We start from the raw sequence: 22,820 nt of genomic DNA on the forward strand, positions 1-22,820 counted from the left end.
TCTGGCAATGCAGGCTAAGCCAATCACGTGCGACAAACCTCTGCTGTGTGTGTGTGTGTGTGTGTGTGTGTGTGTGTGTGTGTGTGTGTGTGTGTGTGTGTGTGTGTGTGTGTGTGTGTGTGTGTGTGTGTGTGTGTGTGTGTGTTAGGGGTGTGCCGATATATCGTCCCGCGATATATCGCGATACGTTTTCGCGACGATATGTATCGTTTTGGGGAAAAAAAATATCGTTTTGAATTTTTTTTTTTTTTTTTTTTTTTTCAACCAATCAAAATAATCAGGCATGCAAACAGCCCCGAGGTGAAAAGGGTGACAACATGTTGTTTTTTTTCGGCTCAGGTGTCACACTATTGCCCTATTTGGATTCAAAACGGCTGAAAAGCTACAAGTTTGCATGTCTGAATAATGCAAAAACAGAATTATTTGTTTGCATTTCCTTTTTTTCTCCCCTATTTATTTTCATAATAAAAAAAGTGCGTATCGTATCGTATCGAAATCGTATCGAAGTTGTGAGCCAAATATCGTATCGTATCGTTTCGTGAAATTAGTGTATCGGCACACCCCTAGTGTGTGTGTGTGTGTGTGTGTGTGTGTGTGTGTGTGTGTACGTATCTACATTGCAGTATTGATACTTTAACTTTTAAGTAAAACATTTGAGTACTTTTTCCACCACTGTGAAACTACATTATAGAGTATAGTGTCGTGGTATGGACTCTGCCATCCACTTGAATGAGAACGATTTCTAAAATAAAACGATATAGTTATAGTGCTAGGTGTGGATGGCCCATAGAACTATTTTAAAGCAATATCTCTATAATTATAGTTCTAGTCCTTGCTGTGGACGGCCCTTTTCTTTGTAGCGACTGGCCTTTAATATTCACTCGTGGCATACTGTGCCAGTTTCCAACTCGAAATGGATTGAAATGCACGCCACATCGATGGGCAAATTACAATTTATGTGCAATGGGTGGGATTTCAGATAAAGCGAGTCTGAAAAAGAAATGGACTTGGTCTTCACTAAAAGTGGCCACCGATGGCAGCTGCTTTAAAATGCTGTATTTAAATGGCAGCGTGGACGCCTGTTTAAAACTCTGAGCAGCATAATAAGCAGTGGTAGGCAGTAACTAAGTACATTTACTTGAGTAATGTTACTTAAAGCTGAACTGTGTAACTTTTTTGAATGAATAAACCTTTTGGTCTCCCTGCTCTTCTGTTGAGACATTTATATCGTGTCAAAGGTCATGTCTCACCTAGACACAGGATCTGACACACATTTTTACCTGATGGTCAAAATACAATTTATCCCCTGAGCAAGCAGGCAGGCTCAATAGGCTCTATGCACAGCAGCCATATTGGAAGGAAATTGGGCCTTCACATGTGTTACCAATGATACTAATGAAGGCTCTGTTACATTTAGTGCAGCACAGTGGTTCTCAAACATTTTAATTTCAAGGACACCCATAATTCTGAGAGTATAGAAATGGAACCAAATGGACCGTTACGGGTCCATTTGGTTCCATTTGTACACTCTCAGAGTTACATTTGGAACCCCCTCAAGGAACCATGAGGGGTCCCTGGACCACACTTTGAGACCAGAATGGAACAGAGCCTTAATTAGTATTATTGGTAACACCTGTTAAGGAAGTAAGAAGAGGCCCACTTTCTTTCTAATATGGCTGTTGTGCATAGAGCCTATTAGCTCAATGGTAAAAATGTCAGCAAAGTTCCCATCGTTCTTTTTTTCTATGGAAATAACGATACGATGGGAACGATGCACGAAAACGAGTTTCACCCACTTTTTTACTTCTGTAAACCTGTGATGTGACAATAAAGCTGACAATAAACCAAGTTCAAATCCAGGGTAAATGGTGCTGCTTTAAGTATGTTTCGATGCCGATACTTTTGTACCTTTACTTTAAAAACAAGTTGCTTTTATTTGGCAACAGAATATTATCTACATAGTGGTATTGCTACTTTTACTACGAAAACAAAAAACACACCGAAAAAAAGAGTGCTTCTTCCACTACTGGTGTTCTCGTAGGCCAGCTGGTTTTAAATCCCCTCTGTCTGTATGTCCAACACTGTTCCTTTTTTATTATTATTTTAAGAACATCAAAAAAATACGTGGTGATGCGCCGCGTCGTGAGCTTGTGGATCGGCTATTTTCACTACTTCATTGACGCTTTAGACACTCCTTGTATTATGAAGTAGGGCCGTTCATTTACGAAAACACATACAAAAGTTGAAATGCCCGACAGCAAGTGATGGGCTGCATTTATACAGCAAGGCTGTTTAACCCATTCAATCCGGGAACGCATCCGTGTCATTTTAGATTTTAGCTTTAACCATTATTTTATACTTTGGCTATTCAAAAATACCAGATCTACAAGTTCATAGCAAACATTTTTGCAAATCTTTGAATACATGTATTTTTTGAAACAACATTTTTAATCTTTGTTTGTGGAGATCCCTGGAACAAAATATTTGACAAATATTCGCTTTAGAAAATATATATATTCAAAGATTTGCACAAATTGTCACGATTTTTTCAAAAATGGCAGATCTACAAGCTCATATATCTGCTATTTTTGAGTAACCAAAGAAATCTCAAAATGACACAGATGCGTACCCGGATTGAATGGGTTAAAAGTGTCGAGCGGCATAACAACAGAGTCGGTCCTGTTGTGCTCCGACTGGGACTGTTTTTAAAAAGTCTTTGAAAAACTCTAAAATAAAATCATAACTACAACACAACACTAATGGATTGAACACGGTCTGAGACGTCTTTGAACTGAGCTACACACAGACACACTTTACTCACATCTCTCTAAACGTCCGGGAGAGTGTTGGAGTTTTATGTTTTTAAAGAGTTGATTTATAAGCTGCAGCCTGTGTAAAGATAGATATATCCTCTTTGAACAAAGCTCACACACATTGAACACTCTTTTTTTCCCCAGAGATATCTAAATGTCCGGGAGGGCGTTGCAATTTATGTTTTTATTTTTAGGAGTTGATTTTTAAGCTCCAGCCTGGGTAAACATTGATATCTCTGCTGTCCGGCAGGAACCAGCTAACTCCAAAATGTTCATTTTTCAGGAAATTTAAAAAACTAAACAAAAATGGAGTTAGGAGGTTTTGTTCATCATTGATAAGAACAGCTGAACGGACCTCCAGGCTCAATGAGGTTGGAGGTCAAAAGGTGGTGGAGCCTGGAGTCAGCAAAAGCAGCTAACTCCACCCCCCTTTGCTGGAGTTAGCTGCTTTTGTCAGAAGTGCTTTTTAATACTTTTCAGCAACGAATACATAAGCATGTGAGCGCTGTTGACTGAAAACTATGTTTGTTTGAGTGGAAGCTTGATTGATATATATCGCTCTGTCCCAGAGAGGAGTGGATTTGATCCTCAGGGTGCTTAATAACTAGGGCTGCGTCTATCCATTATTTTCTTTGTGATTATTCCATCGACAACTTTTTCCGGAACGTCGCTGCCTGGTTACGTCCTCAGTGTCACTTGCCTGGTCTTTGCCTGTTCTGTTGCTCAGGTGACTGATAAAGAAATGAGACGAAGAAATGACACTAATAATCTTTACAGAACAAGCATGTTACTGCTGGATTGAGTGCATGGTTGCGATGAAAACGATGATTATAGGAGAACATCAAGCTAGTCTCAAGGCCTTGTACACGGAAAACATCATCAACACTCCGATAAGAATATCCCAAAATGGCTGATGTACAAGCTGACAACGTGTTGCACTTTTTTATGTCAAGGACCCCCAAATTGATATTTGTTTGGCTGTGGACCCCCATCGCAAAAATGTCTTGTGCCAGGGACCTCCAGAGGCTTTGAGTTTAGATTAGCTTTAAGAGAGATTTGAGTTTAAAATGTTAGCTTACATTTTTTAAATATATATTCAAAGATTTGCACAAATGTTTTCAAAAATAGCAGATCGACAAGCTCATAGCGCGGCATAAAGTGACGTGCTATGAGCTTGTATATCTGCTATTTTTAATAGCGAAAGTATAAATATTATGTTAAAGTGGTTAAAATGTAAATTTGCTATATTGCTATATTGCATAGACCCCACTTTGAGAACCCATGCCTAGGCTACTACTGTATATGCAGTGGTCCACCCAATTAACTCATGGAGTGCCATTAACGTGTTTCACGTGTTTTACCGCTATGGTGCAACGTGCCATTAACATGTTTTTGAAAAAAATAGAACCCAAGATATCATTATCCGAAGATTTGCAGCTCCATCCACTCCTTGTTTAACTTATAACTGAAAAGGCTGTATCTCGCTTCCTAAGCACTTTTTCTTTACTTTGAAAAAAAAATTAAAAAATCACACCGGCCAGAAATAGCCAGAAATAATTCGGGCACTCAATGAGTTAAGCAATTTTAATATGGGATTTAAATCTTCACTTATGGTCGATCCCCTGGCACAAAATAGTTCCACGGCCAAATAATATACATACATTTTACATGATGATGTATGGAAAATAACATGGAAATGTCCACTGATTTGTTCAACAGCCTGTCCTCATTAAAAAAGGTCCTTTCTCCTTTGACATTCTCTCCATGACTTATTCATCAAACAGGAACATGCAGAGCATGTAAAGCACGCTACAAACACAGGACTAGTGGTGGAAGAAGTACTCATATTTGTTTTACTTAAGTAAAAAGTGTCAATACCCTATTGTAGAAATAGTTGGTACAAGTTCGGTATTCACAATTTACTTGAGTAAAAGTACAAACGTGTTGGCATCAAAATATTCATAAAGTACCGAAAGTAAAAGTGCTCCAAGTTCCTATTTCACAAGTTTTCAAATGTATAAAATATATAAAAATCCTTTAAAAATAGCCGATCTACAAACTCACAACGCGTCGCAAAGCAACACTTTGCCAAAGTATATATAGGTCTGAAGGGGTTTTGTAATAATAATCTAAATCTACAAAGTAATTAGAAACTAAAGTTTTTAAATAATTATAGTGGAGTAAAAGTACAATATTTGCTTCTGAGATGTTAGTGGAGTAGAAGTAAAAGTATTGAAAATTGGAAATACTCCAGTAAAGTAAAAAGAAAAAAAAACCTCAAAATTGTACTTAAGTACAGTACTTGAGTACATTTACTTACTTTCCACCCCTGCACAGAACAATGCATGCAAACCTGTTTGATAGCACCCTGTCTCATTCTATATGCAGTCATTTATTCATGAAGAGAGTACAGTAGAAAACAGGACACCTCTTCACATCCATCTATTGATCAGCGATGAAGACCTGCCACTCATGTCTCTTTACATTTATGCAATGACTTACTTATTCATAAGGTGCAGGTCTTGCGTGACCTTATGCTGTACGTTGTCAGTTGACGTCTCTTTAGATGCTGACATACATGTCCTACAGTAGCCAGTGGTGGAAAAAAGTATTCACATTTGTTACTTAAGTAAACGTATCAATACTTTAATGTAGAAATACTCTGTTACAAGTAACATTCCGGAATTCAAAATTGACTTAAGTACAAAAGTATTTGCATCAAATTGTACTTAAAGTACTAAAAGTAGAAAATACTCATTGTGCAGGATGTCCCATTTCACAAGTTTTCAAATGTATACAGATCTTTTGAAAATAGCAGATCTACTAGCTTGTAGATCTGCTATTTTCAAATGTAGTAAATAGGCCTACTATATATAGGGCTGAAGTGATTAATGTATGTTTTGTAATAATATTAAAAACTTGCAAAGTAGTGAGATGTAGTGGAGTCAAGCAAAAGTACTGAAAATCGGAAATACTCCAGTAAAGTAAAAATACCTAAAAACATTACTTAAGTACAGTACTTGAGTACATGTACGTCTTAGTTACTTTACACCACTCCTAATTAGCGATGTAACACTAGGAAACAAAGTCAGAATTGTGTACAAAGGCTTCACACGTACGCGTGCACGCACACGACACACACACACACACACACACACACACACACACACACACACACACACACACACACACACACACACACACACACACACACACACACACACACACACACACACACACACACAGCTACAGTGTGGAGGAAAGGCTGAGTCAGTGAGGTATGAAGAGCAGCTCCCAGAAGATGGTATAGATGATCAAAGCTCTCGACCAAAGAGATCAGATGAATCATACTCTACTATACAGGAGTGAAAGCCAGTGGTGCTGCAGGACATTACTGTGTGTGTGTGTGTGTGTGTGTGTGTGTGTGTGTGTGTGTGTGTGTGTGTGTGTGTGTGTGTGTGTGTGTGTGTGTGTGTGTGTGTGTGTGTGTGTGTGTGTGTGTGTGTGTGTGTGTGTGCGCGTGTGCGTGGTTTGATTTGTAAAAAACGAAATAAAAACAGGGGTGGAGGCAGTTTCTCAATCACTTAAGCCCTGTACGAGAAATGGCAAAAATAGTCGATCTGCGACACATTATGAACATGCAGATCAGCTATTTCTGATGGACCCTTACCCTTACGCGTCCATTTGGTTCCATTTGTACACTCTCAGAGTTACACACCTGTAAGGGGCCATTTGGAAGCCCATGAGGGTCCCTGGACCCCAACTGTAGACCCACTGGTGTAACAGAGTGTTTCTAGTGAGCCAACATGCACAATATCAGCACCCTGACTCTGTTTGACCAGAATGGAACAGAGCCTTCATTAGTATCATTAGTATCATTGGTAACACCTGTGAATGTCTTCATAATACGGTTGCTGTGAATAGAGCCTATCGGACGCTGCGTTCATGATTTAAAGCATTTTGTTGAAAGGGAGCCACTCCTGCAATCTTTAGATGCCAATCTTAGCCAATCAGGCATGAATAATCAGACGGATCCATCTTGATCACATGACTATAGTGTGTACCGAGTTGCGTGATGTTTGGACAGAATCTGTAGGAGTAATGTTTTGCAAAAAATCAATACATCTTTAGCAGATATTTCACTCAACCCATTCAATCCGGGAACGCATCTCTGTCATTTTAGATTTCTTTGGCTATTAAAAAAATAGCAGATATACAAGCTCATAGCGCAGGCTGCGTGGCACCAAGTGCGCTTGTAGATCTGATATTTTTGAAAAGTCGTGATTTTTTTCCAAATCTTTAAATATATATATTTTTAAACTGAACATTTGTCAAATATTTTGTTGCACAAATTTTCATGATTAAAAACTAATTGTAGACCTACAAGCTCATAGTGCGGCACTCGGTGCCGCACTATGAGCTTGTAGATGTGCTATTTTCGAATAGCCAAATAAATCTAAAATGACAGAGATGCGTCCCCGGATCGAATTGGTTAAAAGACAGGTACACTATCTGTTTAGCAGATAAATCTCTTAAAGACGGGTACAATATCTTTTTAGCAGCAGTGTCATGAGGCAGATCACATCAGACTCCTGAATCCGCTGCCTTCCACACACCCTCCCGTCTTGAGCTCTGCAGTGTAGTTATTGAAAATGATTTGGTATCTGGATTCCTTTCTTCCTCCGTGATGTGGTCCTGTCCTGTCCCCTCATCTCTACTGAAGCTGTGATGTTCTAAGTCCCCACAGGCTATATTGTTCATCTCAACCCGCAGCTAACCTCCCCTCCTCTGTTTGATGAATATTTCACAGGCCAGTAGAGACCGTCTCCACCGTCTCTCCTCTCATCCTGTTCCCAGCTCTCTGAGCACCTCTCACCTTCACATTACAGCTTCATAGCCACAGGCAGGGGCGTCACGGCCATTCACTGTGCGTACGACGCGACACCCTCACTCTCACAGATCCGTGTTTTCATACCCCCCACTTTTTGAAAAAAAATAATAATAATAATTTTTTTAAACTTTTTTTTTTTTGATAATAAATCTGTAAAATCAGGCAAAAATAAGAATTAAATAACCTAACCCTAACCCTAAAACCGAAATAAAGTAACCAAAACACCAGAAAAAAACAAAATCTGCCCAAAAAAACTCATTTTAAAAAAAAATACAAAATGTGTTTACATTTGACAGTTACAAATGTTAGCTTGAGAAAAATGATATGCAAAGATTTGCAAAAACTAGCAGATCTATTTTTTCAAAAATAGCAGATCTACAAGCTCATATAGCGCGGCACTGCCGCGCTATGAGCTTGTATATCTGCTATTTTTGAATAGCCAAAGTATAAAATAAGGGGTATAGTCCACCGAAAGTCCATCCCCCCACCTTCTGAGAGCCTGTGACGTCCCTGGCCACAGGCACAGGGACAGCAACGGGCCAGCCTATCATATGAGGGGAAGATGGAAGCCGGATTTAAATACTTGAACCCTCGCATCCCTGTTCTGGGTCGTGTCGTCATAATACCAGGGCTGTCAAAATGAGGATGCTGCATATGTTCTATCAGTCTGTAAGGGCTAGCAAGGATATTCAATTATTACAGATACGCCGTCCCAATTGGAGCCACTAGAGGCGAAATGGTACACAAGTGGGTTGCTTGTAGAACGGCAAAGAACGTGGCGGCCAAGGATAGATCCCTGGGGGATCCCAGTCAATGAAGTGTAAAGAGTTTTAAGTGGTTATCGGTGGAAACATTATGTCCAAAACTGTTACTTTTCAGGATTCAAATAAAAAAAACTGCAAAAGTAGCAGATCTACATTCTCCGAGCTTGCAGATCTGCTACTTTTTCTACTTTTGAGTGACGCTGTAGTATGATCAAGTAGGGCGTTCATTTACGGAAAAAACACAAAAAGTTAGAATATGGAGATAAGAGGTTTCTGCCCGACAGCAACATTATGTTATAGAACGGAATGCCGAAACGCATCCGTGTATGCTGCCTGTGCCTTCATTAATTACAAAGTACCAGAAGGACTGCGGAGTGCTGGCTATTATTTTCTTATTGTCAGACTGAATGCATTTCCTTTTGGCAAATGCAGAATGTTTGATATTTATTGAAAGAAATCACCAAAGTGGAAACACAGCGGCACACTAATGCATTAGCCTTGATAAAGAAATGTGCATTTCCTACATCTTGCGTTTTCATTTTTGCGCGTGCAGCTCTTTCCACTTTGGTGATTTCTCTCAATTAGTTGGTTTTGTAGCTGAGCACCTGCATCGCTAAAGAGACGTTCAGAGGAAGCACACACCATGCTCCATATATCCAGAGGTTTGATATTTGTGACCCAGCACGATAAAGTCATCTATGCTTTTTTCATTTTCGTTTTTTCGATCTGTGAGAATTTAACACCTATCCCAGCATGCATTGCTGAAAGGTGGGGGTCTGAGGGGGGCCAGTTAAACACCTCAGATGCTGTCCCAGGGTGCATTGTTCTCAATGGGGGGGGGGGGGGGGGGGGGGGGGCTTTGAAACTTGATAGCTTAGAGCTCAGCTCCCAGGGTCTTTTAGTGAACACTTCACAGTTTTAAAAGAAATGGCAAAACTTAGCAAATATACAAGCCATAGGCTAGTACTTCAATATTTTACCACTGCGCCATCCATCCAGCCCCCAGGCTGGAACAGTTATTAAAAAGTTGACGCTACAGTTCTAATTCATATTAAAAAAGGAAATGATAAAAATGCTGCTATTAATTCACATTTAGCCTTTATAAAAGTGAAGCTCACAAAGTGTCTTCCATCTTCACTATTTGAAACAGGGCTTAAGTGGTTAATTCATAAATGCACGTTTTCCCTTTTCACTACTGGCTTACTGTACCTAACATGAAAAAAATACCCAAATGGGTCCATTTAGTTTCATTAATGTTGCTACAGTAACCTTCTACAAGCTCACAACGCGTCGCAGTGCGACACGTTGTGAGCTTGTAGATCTGCTATTTTGGTTGTTGGTTACCTTTTAAAATGGTATATAGCTTGACTAGGTAGGTGAAACACACGCTAGAATATGATTGTTAGCGAGAAGACTGTCCGTCCTTCAAATCCAGTCACATTTGTTTGAAAATTTCAATTCAACAATTTGATTTCAAATGTATAACTCATTCACTGTCAGACTTATTTATGGCTGTGTTTTCCCACTGCCAGCAATTTGAGTTTTTACCTTTTCAACTGGTCACAGAAAATGTATATCCATTATGATAATTGGGGTAATTGGTCAAGTATTTAGTCAACATTCTGCACAGTCCAAAGCTCTAGAATGTGTTTTTGGAGGATAATTAATTAATTAAAAATCACTGAAGTTCAAACCCCCTAGAGCAGTGGTAGGCAACAGGCAGCCCGTGGGCCAGAACTGGCCCGCCAGCGATAATATCTGGCCCCGACAAATTACTTTGTAAATAATTTACAATAGCTGACTGACAGTCCGGGTAGGATATGGACAGCAATAGCTTTGAATTGATGAAATCAGGTATGAACAACAAATAGTTGAATGTTATGTTTTCACTGTCAACTTTCCTCTTGGGACTTTTGGATGAAAAACCCCTCTCACGTTTACAAAAAAACACCAAAGCTGTGTTTCACATGCCTCTCCATTCTAAGAGACCTTGAACCATGAAAGAGCTCTTTTTCGAAAAGGAGTACTCTCTGTCTCTAGATAAAATGTTCACTAAATCTCCTTGAAACATTCAAGGATGCACCTTCAAGCCTGCACAAAAAGGATTACATAAGCACTTCTGTGTGCACCTGTAACATTTGATTCCACATGCTTTTCTATCAATTGTTATACCACATCTTTATGTAGTAACTTTTATAACAATACAGTTATTATTAGTGTATATAAGAGGCCTTACTTGCCGACCCCTGCCCTAGAGTTTCTCTTAGAGGTACAATGTTACCATCATTTGATATTCAATAGGCTCTATTCACAGCAGCCATATTATGAAGACATTCACAGGTGTTACCAATGATACTAATGAAGGCTCTGTTCCATTTAGTGTAGCACAGTGGTTTCCACGACCAACTCTGAGAGTGTACAAATGGAACCAAATGGACCCTTACGGGTCCATTTGGTTCCATTTGTACACTCTCAGAGTTACACATCTGTAAGGGGCCATTTGGAAGTCCATGAGGGTCCCTGGACCCCAACTGTAGACCCACTGGTGTTTCCAGTGCGCCAACATGCACAATATTAGCACCCTGACTCTGTTTGACCAGAATGGAACAGAGCCTTCATTAGTATCATTGGTAACACCTGTGAATGTCTTCATAATATGGCTGCTGTGAATAGAGCCTATTAACTGTAGCCTAACCTCATTACTTAAAAGTGAATATCTCTGTATGATTGCATACACTGACCACACACCCCAAGTGGGGTGTTTAGGGGTCCTGGGGGTCCTCCCCCCGATTTTTTTTAACATAGTAGATGTAATTTCCTGTGTTCTGGTGAATTTTGGGAGTTTGATACCAAATCCAGGAGTCCAGAAGGAACTATGGTCGAAATCCAGGAGACTCCTTCATGATCCTAGGAGGGTTGGCAGCCCTGCGTAAACAGGAAGTGGACAGAGGCGGAAATCTTCGGATGACGTGATCTCCGAATCCGTGTGGAGTGGAGAATGAAAATGGTCACTCAGGTGATAGAGAGCAGACCTCATATGTCCAAGACTGTTACTTTTCAGGATTCAAATGAAAAAGTAGCAGTTCTACAAGCTTGTGGATCTGCTACTTTTGATGCTTTTGTGTGACTCTGTACTGTGATCAAGTAGGGCGTTAATTTACAACAAAAAAAACGCAAAAAGCGACGATATAGGACTTACAGTAAGTGGTTAAAGGAGTGGTTCACCCAAAAGATAGACTGAAAGAACGAGCCCAATCGATGGTCTTGAAGGGCGGAGCCAAACCCAGGCGCTGGATTCCAGCGCCTGGGTTTGGAGCACTCTGATTGGTTAGGAGATAACAAGGTCCTAAGACCAGCGTTCCTGCAAGGTTCTCCCAGGCTTTTTTTCTTTTGAAACAAAAAAAAAGGCATGGGTTTCCGAGGCTACCCAAAAGATGACTTATTTTCTATCAATTGCACACCCAATGAAGTCAAATTATTAGCTTAGGAATGCGACAAAAACAAAAATAAATCTCTGAATTGAAGGCTTCATGGGGTGTGCAATTGATAGAAAATAAGTCATTTTTGGGGTGAACTCCTCCTTTAAGAAAATAACCCCCTTCTCTTGTTGTTGTTTTTTTTTGTTTTTTATTTACAAATCCTATCCTGAAGGGAGTCTTTACAACAGCGTTGTACTGTTTACTAATTAGAGCTTCATCAGACTCTGTGGCGATGCTGGGCCCAATCACAAGCCCTGTGAACACAGCTTCCTTTTCCTGTGGATTTACAACAAAAGAAACGACACAATAGCTCATCAAAAGGAGACAGTGTAATCTGCAGGAGAGCTGCCTGTGTGCCTCCATGGACAAAACAACCCAGAGATCATCAAAAAGAAAAGAGCCTCAGTCTGCAGGATGTATCTGTGCCAGTCCTGTCTCTCCACGGAGCACTGATGGAACTGTTGGCTTAATGCGATCCTCTAAGTTATATCGTGAACGGCTCTATTGTAACCCTAAAGTGTGCTTGTAAAACATAATGTTGTTGTCGGGCAGAAACCTTGTATCTCAATATTTCAACTTTATTACATTTTGTGTAAGTTAACCCATTAAAACCGGGAAAGCATCTGCATTTTAGATTGTTGCGTTGGCTATTAAAAAAATGGCAGATGTACAAGCTCACAGCGCGTCACTTCGTGCCGCGCTGCGAGCTTGTACATCTGCAATTTTTTAAAACATTTTTGAAACATCTTGAAAGTGTGAGGTCTACCGATTTAGAAGGTATTTGTAGAATCAGCCTCAGGTAATGGGTATATGCCCCACTTCATTGTACAAGAGTGTCGTGCAAGACAATAGCTGATCTACAAGCTCACAACTCGTTCTGAGCGTGTAGATCAGCTGTCTTTGCTATTTCTGAAACAAGAGCTTGCGACGAACTACATTGGATCCATTAGAAGTTAGAACACATGTTCTGTATTTCCACGTCCTGAAATGTACCAGTTTTGGACATACACGGTTTACACGTACCGACAGTGACAGAATTATCTGTAGGGGGCATTAAAGTTTTACCCTGCACTACTTAAACGAGGACTTAGGACATTAGACCTTTATGCAAATGCAATTTGTTCTGTCTAGAGGCTGGAATGTTCTTTTCTCCAAATTGGAGTGTTGGTAATTGTCTTATCAAGTTTTAAGGTTTGGCTTTAATGTCACAACAGGGGAAATTGGCTTTGCAGCATCAACTAGAATGGGGCGCTCAACAGAGTGCATATCTCCGCCAGGCCAGGCTGCCTACCCGAGGACTGTGTAAGTCGCGGGTTGCAGCCCGGAGGAAGCTGTGGGGGGGTGGAATAGCGTTTCTACGACATATACTTTTATTCTACACGCATTTGTGGTGCCTCCTATGGGCAGAATTGAAGGTTTGGGGGTGTGATCTATAGAGACCCCCCAACATGTGATTCCAATTTGGGGATGATTGGAAGTCTTGAGGCAGAGCTCTTTCCTCAAAACGCCACCGCTACAATACTACTCCCTCAAACGGGGGCTAGTTTGTGTGTGGATTTTATCGTCCACTTTGTGTTATTTTTAGATCCAGCACTTGACTTTTTTATTACGTGCGTGTCCTTTGTGGTGGTTCTTACCACCACACCACACCACAGAAGAAACAGCTGTGAAGAATAGATTAGCAGCATCTCCACCTTTTGGCTGCCACTATTTATTGAAAATATTAAGCAAGGGCACACTAAAATAGTTTAGTGTGCGCTGTCTAACTGCTCTCTCTGTCTCTAGAGAGAACAATGTGGACTTGAAAGCCCACTGTGAATGTGTTTGCTTTACCGGTGTACATTCTGTCAGAGCTGCTCAATGTCCTATTTTCCTCCAAGTGAGCACATTTACACTATGAGTGTGTCAAATAGCTCAGGACTGAACCATTCACTGCTGTCAACCACCTGTTAATGTGAAAACATGCTATTTGTTTACATTCGGGATGTTTGATATTGACTTTTTTTTACCGATATCCGATATACCAATATTGTCCAACTCCTAATTTCCGATACCGATATCAACCGATAGTGATATATGCAGGCTTTTTCACCAAAAGTCAACTAATTGTCAGGTAACAACATCACACATCTAATCAAATAAAATAGCTATAATATCAATATAATATCTAATAAATCTTATGCAATACAGTGATGTTGTTAGGTTTTCAATGAAGTGAGAGCTGGGACTCACTGGTGGTCATTTGAAAGAGTCCCACTAATCTTACATTAGATGTTGGCCTATTTGATAGTGCAGAAGCATAATTGCTTTGATGCCTATGAAATTAACGAGCGCCAATGAGCGTAGCCTTTTTTTATTTATTTTTTATACCAATATTTTCCAATATTACATTTTTACACTAATATCGGACGATAATATCGGACATCACTATATCTATTTTTATATCATATCTATGTAGTCTACGTTACGTGATACAGGCCCTATCGTTGGTCAGTAAAATGTGTTTGTACATTATACTGTATAATGTCGGAATATTAAACTAATGGACTAAAGCAGCGGTTCTCAAACTATGGGTCGCGACCCAAAGTGGGGTCGTGGGAAGGTGCCGTTGGTGTTGCGCATTGGCTACCGAAAAAAATACGATTATTTTTTCTAAATCAAGAAATGGAAAAAAGTGCAGAGCAGCAACTAAGGAAAGAGACAACACACAGGCCCTTGAAGAGGCACATATAACGGATGTAGCTGTTCATAGTTAAACAACAGTGGGGATCAAACCGGGGAGTGGGGATCAAACCGGGTTGATCCCCACTCCCCCTTGGTTAACGTCAAAGTGTCCTAGCGTTGTAAAGGCGCTTTGGATAAAGGTGCCGCTATATAAATGCACCATTTACCTTCACTACACACTCCAGCGGTCAGGGGACTGTGGTCTGTGTGGTCGTCAACGTTGTCATTTCATAAACAATAAATCCATGCAGAGAGAGAGGGAGAGGGGGAGAGGGACTCATTATGCCTCTCTCACTTTGCTGTATCTCTCAATCATTCTCAGAGCTTACAAATCACTGGGTGGTCAGCCAGCCCAGCGGGGGCAGCGCCCACGCACTGCCCTGGAGATGTGGAGAGATGCCAGCCTGGCATGATGCAGGCAGCGCTGGAAGAAGTGCTCTGAATTTTTACTAGCAATTAGCACAATATAAAATATGCTCTGTTACAAGTAAAAAGGCTTGTGTTCCAAACTGTACTTGAGTAATAGTACAAAAGTATTGGCATCAAAGTATCAAAAGTACCAAAGTAAAAGTACGCAAATCTTTTGAAATTCGTCAAACCTTTTTTTTTCGAAAACAGCCGAGCCACTAGCTTGTGAGCTTGTAAATCTTTGAAATAGCCGAAGTATAACATATGCATGGCTTCAGCGGTTATGTTTTGCAATAATAATTTAAATCTGCAAAGTAACTAGTAACTAAAGCTGTCACATAATAGTGGAGTAAAAAGTACAACGTTTGCCTCTGAGATGAAGCAGACGTGTAAAGAATAAACAATGGAAACACTCAAGTAAAGTAAAAGTACTCAACCCATTAAAAACGGGAAAGCATTCGTGTCATTTTAGATTTTAGCGTTAGTTTAGAAGGCATTTGTGTTAAGTACAGTACTTGAGTAAATGTACTTAGTTACTGTCCACCACCACAGCAGCCAGGCAGGCAGGCAGGCAGGCAGGCAGCTCTAGCTGCCTGTTAAGTGTGCATGCATCATGCTTCTCTTCCTTCACATCTGAGTCAATACATGGAGATAAACAGCCTGAGGCTAAATCAACAGGCCAGGAGGAAGGAGGTCAATAGTTTGCCTTCACAGCGAAAGTGCGGAAATAATGCAGAGGTCTGCAGAAATCATCTCAGCACAGAGTGTCAACATGGGAGCTTAACCACTTAACCACATCTATGCTTTATGCTACCCCCCCCCCCCCCCCCCCCGCCCCCAAACACATGGCACTCAGTTTACACACACATTTACGCTCAACGGACCTTAATGGAAATAAGCGAATAATTGTCTTTATTGTTCCCTCAGGGATATTCATCTTCACAGTGTGTTCCAACAGAAAAGAAACACATAACCATATACTACCGTAGCACAGAACAACATAACACCAAGACAATACATGAAGTCCCCAGTATACACATAAACCATCCTATCAGCGAGGCAGTTTGTTTAATGCGCCACAATGGCTAAAGGGACGAAACTTCTACTAAAACACAACGTTTTCCCATTTTAAAGCTCTGGAAAGCTCTCGAGCTCCAAGTGTTTCATCCATTTCAGACAGACAGACAGACAGACAGACAGACACTTTATTAACTCTTTAACTGCCAACGTTTTTCAGAAAAATGTCAAGCCACTGCAGCGAATCCGAGCGATTTCACTAACCTTTGAAAAATCGTGGAATATTTTCCTTGATCGCCGTCCACACGGCGATCGCCTCATTAAACGCACAGGGGTCTCGTAGAATCGAGGGGAGAAAATGGTAATCCGAACGAATAAAAAGGAAGTGAACGAGCTGTTTTTTTTTGGGTCAAATACATATCATTGTGGGGGTCCTTGACATGAAAACCAGTTTGAGAACCACTGATAAAGTAACGTAAGTTTAAAAAAAACTAAAAACTGTTAGGATTTAGAAGACATTTGTAGAACCCCCAGAAGCAAAGATTCTTTTCCCCAAGAATTGCTGATCTACAAGCTCGCTATGAGCTTGTAGATCTGCTATTTTTGAATAGCCAAAGAAATCTAAAAATGACACAGAGATGAGTTCCCCGTCTTAATGGATTAGACTCACATTTGTCAAAAAGGCTGAAGGGGAAGCAAGGGCGAGTGTTTACCGCTTTATATCAAACGTGTATGAAATATTAAATTCAGTGTGGAATAAAAAGTCTCAACTGTGGAAATGAAACGCAATTAAGAAAAACTATGAAGGACATTGCTTCAGTGTATGTCTTATGTATTAGAGCAGGGGTCTTCAACAGGGGGTCCAGGACCCCTAGGGGGTCCTTAGAGTTACTACAGGGGGTCCGCCAAATCTTGTGTGATATATGATTTTTCGTTTTTACATTAACCACTTGAACCCTAGCATCCCTTTTCTGAGGAGAACTTTAGCCAAAAATAGCAAGCTCACAATGCCTCGCGCTGCGAGGCGTTGTGAGCTTGTAGACCGGCTATTTTTGGCAATGAGTTATATATTGTAGAGGGGGAAAAGAGCAGCAAAGGTTTATCTGAAACACAATTGTATAATATAGAGGGGGTCCCTGCTTCATCTCTCTCTCAGCTAGGGGGTCCTTGGTCTGAAAACGTTGCAGACCCCTGTATTAGAGCAGTGTGGTTCTCAACCTGTGGGCCTGGGGCTGTAAGGATATTTGTAATTGGGCCTCCAAATAATTGTCAAAACACTATAGATTTTAATGGTAATAAACATTAATATTAAAAAGTGAGTCCAACAAATAAGAACTTATTTCCATGGATCCGAGGTGAATAATCATATTTGAATTTAGTTTGACTCGGTTCCACAGATAAATATTGCGAAAATAGCCGATCTACCGAGCTGAGCGTTGTGGGCTTGTAGATCAGCTATTTTCACACTATTTGCCTCGTTCTTGTGTAATATTTGCCAATTTGGTATTCAAAAGGTCTTAAAAGTCATTAAATTGTAACTTTATAATTGTGCAGATACCCTGTATACACTTACACTGTATGTTGGTTTGTTTAGCTGTTAGTGAGAAAACAAGGTAATAATAATTTGGGGACCCCCTGAGGGTCTCGAACCCCCAGTTTGAGAGCCACTGTGGTAGAGCACTGTCTCTCGAGTCTCAAATAAAATCTGGCCCAGAACCGTTTACTCAGACTCAGCGGTGTCTCGTAATGAGATATGTTATTATTTGTTGGTGTTTTTTTTTATCCCACGTATTTGTAACCCTTTTTCACCCGGTGCCATTTATCTAAGTGATCCTGGGCGCTACACTCCCCCAGCCAGCCTAGGGAGCCCAGAGCCGAGCTCATGCCTCCTTCAATGCATGAGAGCGAACTGAGCTTCTTGTCACCTGACAGGGGGGAGTTTTCCCGGTTGGACGTAGCGCGTCCATCAGGCGCCCCGGCTGTCATGGGGGCGGCGGTATAGTGTTTCTAATAGGATTCCTCCTCCCCACACCCTGCCGAGTTTAGCCTTGGCATAATTTCTCCTAATAAGCCACAATACTGTATAAGGTCGTGCTATATTGAGTGCGTGCGTGGTATCGGGTGGTGTGTATGTATGAATGAAAGTGTCTTTCTTTTGGCTGCTTGGGCTTTTGTGTAAGTTTCTTCTATCCGTGTAAGAAAATGCTTTGGATAATTATAAGTCTTAAATCTACTTTTCTTCTGTATCTGTTCTAAGCTGCTATGCTGCCTCTGGCAACGGTAATTCTGTCTGTCTGTCTGTCTGTCTGTCTGTCTACACAGTATGAGAGAGAGAGAGAGAGAGAGAGTCACTGAGTAAGAGCATTATAAAACTATTCAAAGTGTGTACTGTATGGGTTCCTGGCTTTTCTAATCACGTTCTGACTTCAATCAATACATTGTCCTGATACTTAATGGAACGGGGCATCATTTTCATTTGTTCACAGTTAGTTGGCTTTTAATTGCCTTTTAGACCGGATGCAATGAAACCTATAATTAAGTAACAAATGGAATGGGATGTCCTAGAAATCCAGTGGCTCTCTGGATGTTCATGAGCAAATACAAAACACTACAAAAGAGATGGGAAAATGACATTTACCGCCCCGTGTGGTCTCCTGGTACAGTAGGCGTTCTTTTTGAAAGAAACCAGTGTTACACAGTCATGTTTTAATGGATGGTGTCAGGTCATTCCACATTGTGGTGGCAGAGCAGTAGAATGAGAACTTGCATGTTTGTTCTATGTTTGGGTGGTGCACCTGTACATTTGTTCCTTAATTAGGTTTCCTTGGATTGGGTCTAAAAAGCAATTAAAAGTCAACCGAGTGTGAACAAATGAAAATGATGCACCATTCCATTAAGTATCAGGAAAATGTATTGATTTAAGTCAGCACATCTAGGAAAGCATGCAGCACACAATTGGAATAGTTGCGAGCATAAAGCAGGTGAAATGTCTAATAACGAATTGCATTTCCTTGGTGGACAATTTCCACCAAAGTGTTTTTGTTTTCCAGCACTCTTCTAAAACGTTATAATAAGCCTATAATTAATAATATTTCAACCATCTGCGATCATAACGCATTCGGTGCAGAATCGACACTGAATGGTTTCCAACCAGTGTCTGCCTATTATAAGTGACGTTGGGCTTGTTTTTATTCATGTAGCATGGATAAGAAGCATGCTAGATAAAAATGGTTTCTATCACTAAAGGGTTCAGAATGGTTACTTGGCTATCTGAAGAACGTTAAATAGCAAACTGCATGTTGTGTGGTGTGTTGCAACTATGTCTAGTTATCTAAAGTATGACACTAATAATAATCGTGTTCTATCCTAATTGATTTATTAACTACTTAAGCCCTAGTTTGTACTTTAGTCATATAATGGTGTCATGCAAAAATAACAATCTCCAAGCTCACAAGTCACAAAGTGTAATTGCACATTGCATTTGTTGTGTTCTTGCAGATCTGCTATTTTTTTTTGCAATTAATGAACATTTCTGCCAATAATGATATCCCCAAAACCAGGGTTAAAGCCCAGGAAGCCAATATCGGCTTAAAAACATTTATAACAATATGTAGGCAATCTAGGCATCACACTATTATTGTTTCAGTCACAGTGTTATTGTTTACTGACATTTCAAAAATGTTCACAGACTTTTCTGTTATAAGTTAAGCATTTCCTGTTATGCCGTCCTCATACAGCCTATAGATCTATAGATTCTATAGCCTATAACATATGCATTCTTAGATCATTATAGCCTACCCTACTTTTAAATACTTTAGCTAACTAGCCTAATTGTAATCATGTTTATACTTCACCCATTCATAATACTGCTCATGTCCAGGTTTGTAATGGGTCCAATAGCTGGAGATGATCTCCCCAGAGTAGAGTAACTTGCTGCCAGTGCCATGATGTGCTTTAGCCTGCATCCTCCTTATAAGAGCAACACACTCTGCTTGTTTGTGAGTACTGTAGGCTACAGTAACTATCATATTTATGGGTTGTGCAGTTATCATTTATTTTACTCAAGGCTCCAGAACATGGAGGGATGTTTTTCAGTAAAAGTGGTGGTATTAGGGCTGGTTTGTTTCTGTTTGCCTCGACGGAGCGGGGCGGCAGAGTATCTGCTACTGTATCTGTGTGCCGGTTGCGGTGGGCCGGTCTGGACCAAAATGTCAGGGCCGAAATGTTTTACCCAGTCCGGCCCTGACCCGGTTGCTTATTTCTCTCACTAAATCTTGCAAACACAAGTTTCCAACATAGCGTCCAGTGCTCCCATTGAAAACAATAGGCCCTATGCACAACAGCCATATTGGAAAGAAATTGAGCCTCTTCTTACTTCCTTCACAGGTGTTACCAATGATACTAATGAAGGCTCTGTTCCATTCTGGTCAGGGTGCTGATATCATACATGTTGGCTCACTAGAAACACTCCATTTTGGTTCCCAATATGGCCCTTTATGGTGGGTGTGTAACTCTGAGAGGGTACAAATGGAACCAAATGGACCCGTAAGGGTCCATTTGGTTCCATTTGTACACTCTCAGAGTTATGGGGGTTCTTGAAAATAAGACAACCCAACCACTATGCCACACTAATTAGTATCATTGGTAACACCTGTGAAGGAAGGAAGGAAGGGGCCCTATTCATTTCCAATATGGCTGCTGTGCATAGAGCCTATTGGAAACAAACAAAACGCTTTGGTGGACATCATCAGCCTCTAACAAGGAGGGGGAAAAAACAGCACATCAGTAAGTCAGGCATGCTGTGTACTGTACTATTAGTGACATGGAAGCCCATGTACCCGGTCAGATGCTAATAATAATGTCAAAGGCTAATAGACATAGAGTATTATGCCCAGATGCACAATGAAGCAAACACGCGTGGATGAAAGCAGGGAGCAGCCCTCCAAGACACAGAGAAACAGTAAAATGGAGTACAACTCATCATACTTATTTTAAGAAACGACTCCATGATTCAACATCCCAGTGGCTCCAATAAAGCCATGGAGCCTCTCTGACGTATATATATGAGCTTGCGGGTCGGCCATGGCAGTAGATCCGCCCCACGGCTGTATTCTGGACAGCAGAAGTCATGGCAGCCGGCCCGGTGCTTTTGTTTAGGGGATAAATTGACACAACCCCCCTCCCAGAAAAACACTTCCAGCTAAGCAAGGGAAGAGGAGGAATAAGCTACCGCTCTCATTAATAAGAAAACATCAGAAGACAGATAGCAGCACCACGGGAGAGGACATCAACTCTCTCTCTCTCTCTCTCTCTCTCTCTCTCTCTCTCTCTCTCTCTCTCTCTCTCTCTCTCTCCCTGCTCAGCTACTAAACAAACCCCTCTTTTACACAATTACCCTTCATTTTAGGACTCCAAATATATCTGCCCACGGACAGGGGAGGTGGGACTCACCTCAATTAACCACATGAACCCTATGTCCCTATTCTGCTCTGTAATTGTCTCCGCCAGGCCGAAAGGCATGGCGAGAGAGTATGTTTTGCACCCTGTCCGTCCGTCTGTGTGTGTGTGTGTGTGTCCTTCTATCTGTGAGCACCTGATCTCCCCGCACCGATGGCCCGGTCACTGCGAAACTGTGCAGAACCTCAGAATTCAGAACCTCTGATTGGCCTTTTCAGATTGGCCTGTTATAGCGCCACCAGGATGCCGATTTGTGCAAAACACATTTTTTGATACTACTCCTACAGATTTTGTCCAAACATCACACAAATCGGTACACAGTTTCTCTATAGTCATGTGATCAACACGGATCTGTTAGATTTTCCATATTCCATCCTGACTGCCTAAGATTGGCTTCCAAAGTTTGCAGGATTGGTTTGTTTTGAACAAAATGCCTCAAATCATGAACGCAGCATGCAATTTCAGTGACTTTTTGCACGCATATTCCCACTAAGCCGAGGAAGAAATTACACCCTTTTTACATTGGCCTGTTATAGTGCCACCAGCAGGTCTAATTCAGAAAAAAAAAAAAAAGAAATACCTCAACTCATGAATGCAGTGTCCGATTGCCGTGAAAGGCCAAAGAAATGCCACCCTTTTCACATTGGCCTATTATAGCGCCACCAGGAGGCCACAATAACCAGGGATGCACATAACTTTTTAGGTCTAGTACTCAGAAGAGCACCTGGAGATGTGACTTGGTGCGCACCAAATAATTGGTCCCGGGGGGGGGGGGGGGTTCAGCACGGTGCCCACCGGGACAGTTTTGTCAACGGGGCGGGTGGGGGTTGCTGCGCCAGAAAAAAGTACGCTCTGCTTTCAAATTCCGCCGATTTTCGCCGTTTTTTTAATTCACTCACGCCGTTTGGTGAACCCCCCAAGGTTGGTGTCCTGTGCTGCGCTGCTTTTATCCACCAAATTGGGACGTTCACGGCATATTTTGCACCATTACGGTGCGTTCATCATCGGTGACGAGTGCCTCTAACAGCCGCTGCGTGCAGCGAGCTGCGAGTCGCAGCCTGTCTGTGTGTCAGGATGCGAGGCTCACACAATCACAGCATGCGTCCCCCTGCGCCTATGGCTGTACATGGGGCAGACGCGTGCTTTAGAGCGATTGTGTGAGTGTGGCTTCAGGAAGTAAATTCCTAGCCTCGATCTCCAGGCTTTTATTTTTTAGTTTTGCTAAAAAATAAAAGCTTGGAAATTCATGTCCCAGCTGTTGGTACGC

At 41.1% G+C, this 22,820-nt stretch overlaps 1 protein-coding gene across 1 annotated transcript in view; it reads right to left on the reverse strand.

Annotated features, from left to right (window-relative positions):
• The window catches only part of LOC311054056 (acid-sensing ion channel 1-like), a gene marked incomplete at its 5' end in the record, with an annotated part of 138,388 nt that overhangs the window by 23,623 nt on the left and 91,945 nt on the right, over positions 1-22,820 (reverse strand). The gene's annotated exons all lie outside the window — the stretch shown is intronic.

The sequence above is a fragment of the Gymnoscopelus microlampas genome (genome assembly GCF_963454915.1).
Source record: "Gymnoscopelus microlampas genome assembly, chromosome: 10".
NCBI lineage: Eukaryota > Metazoa > Chordata > Actinopteri > Myctophiformes > Myctophidae > Gymnoscopelus > Gymnoscopelus microlampas.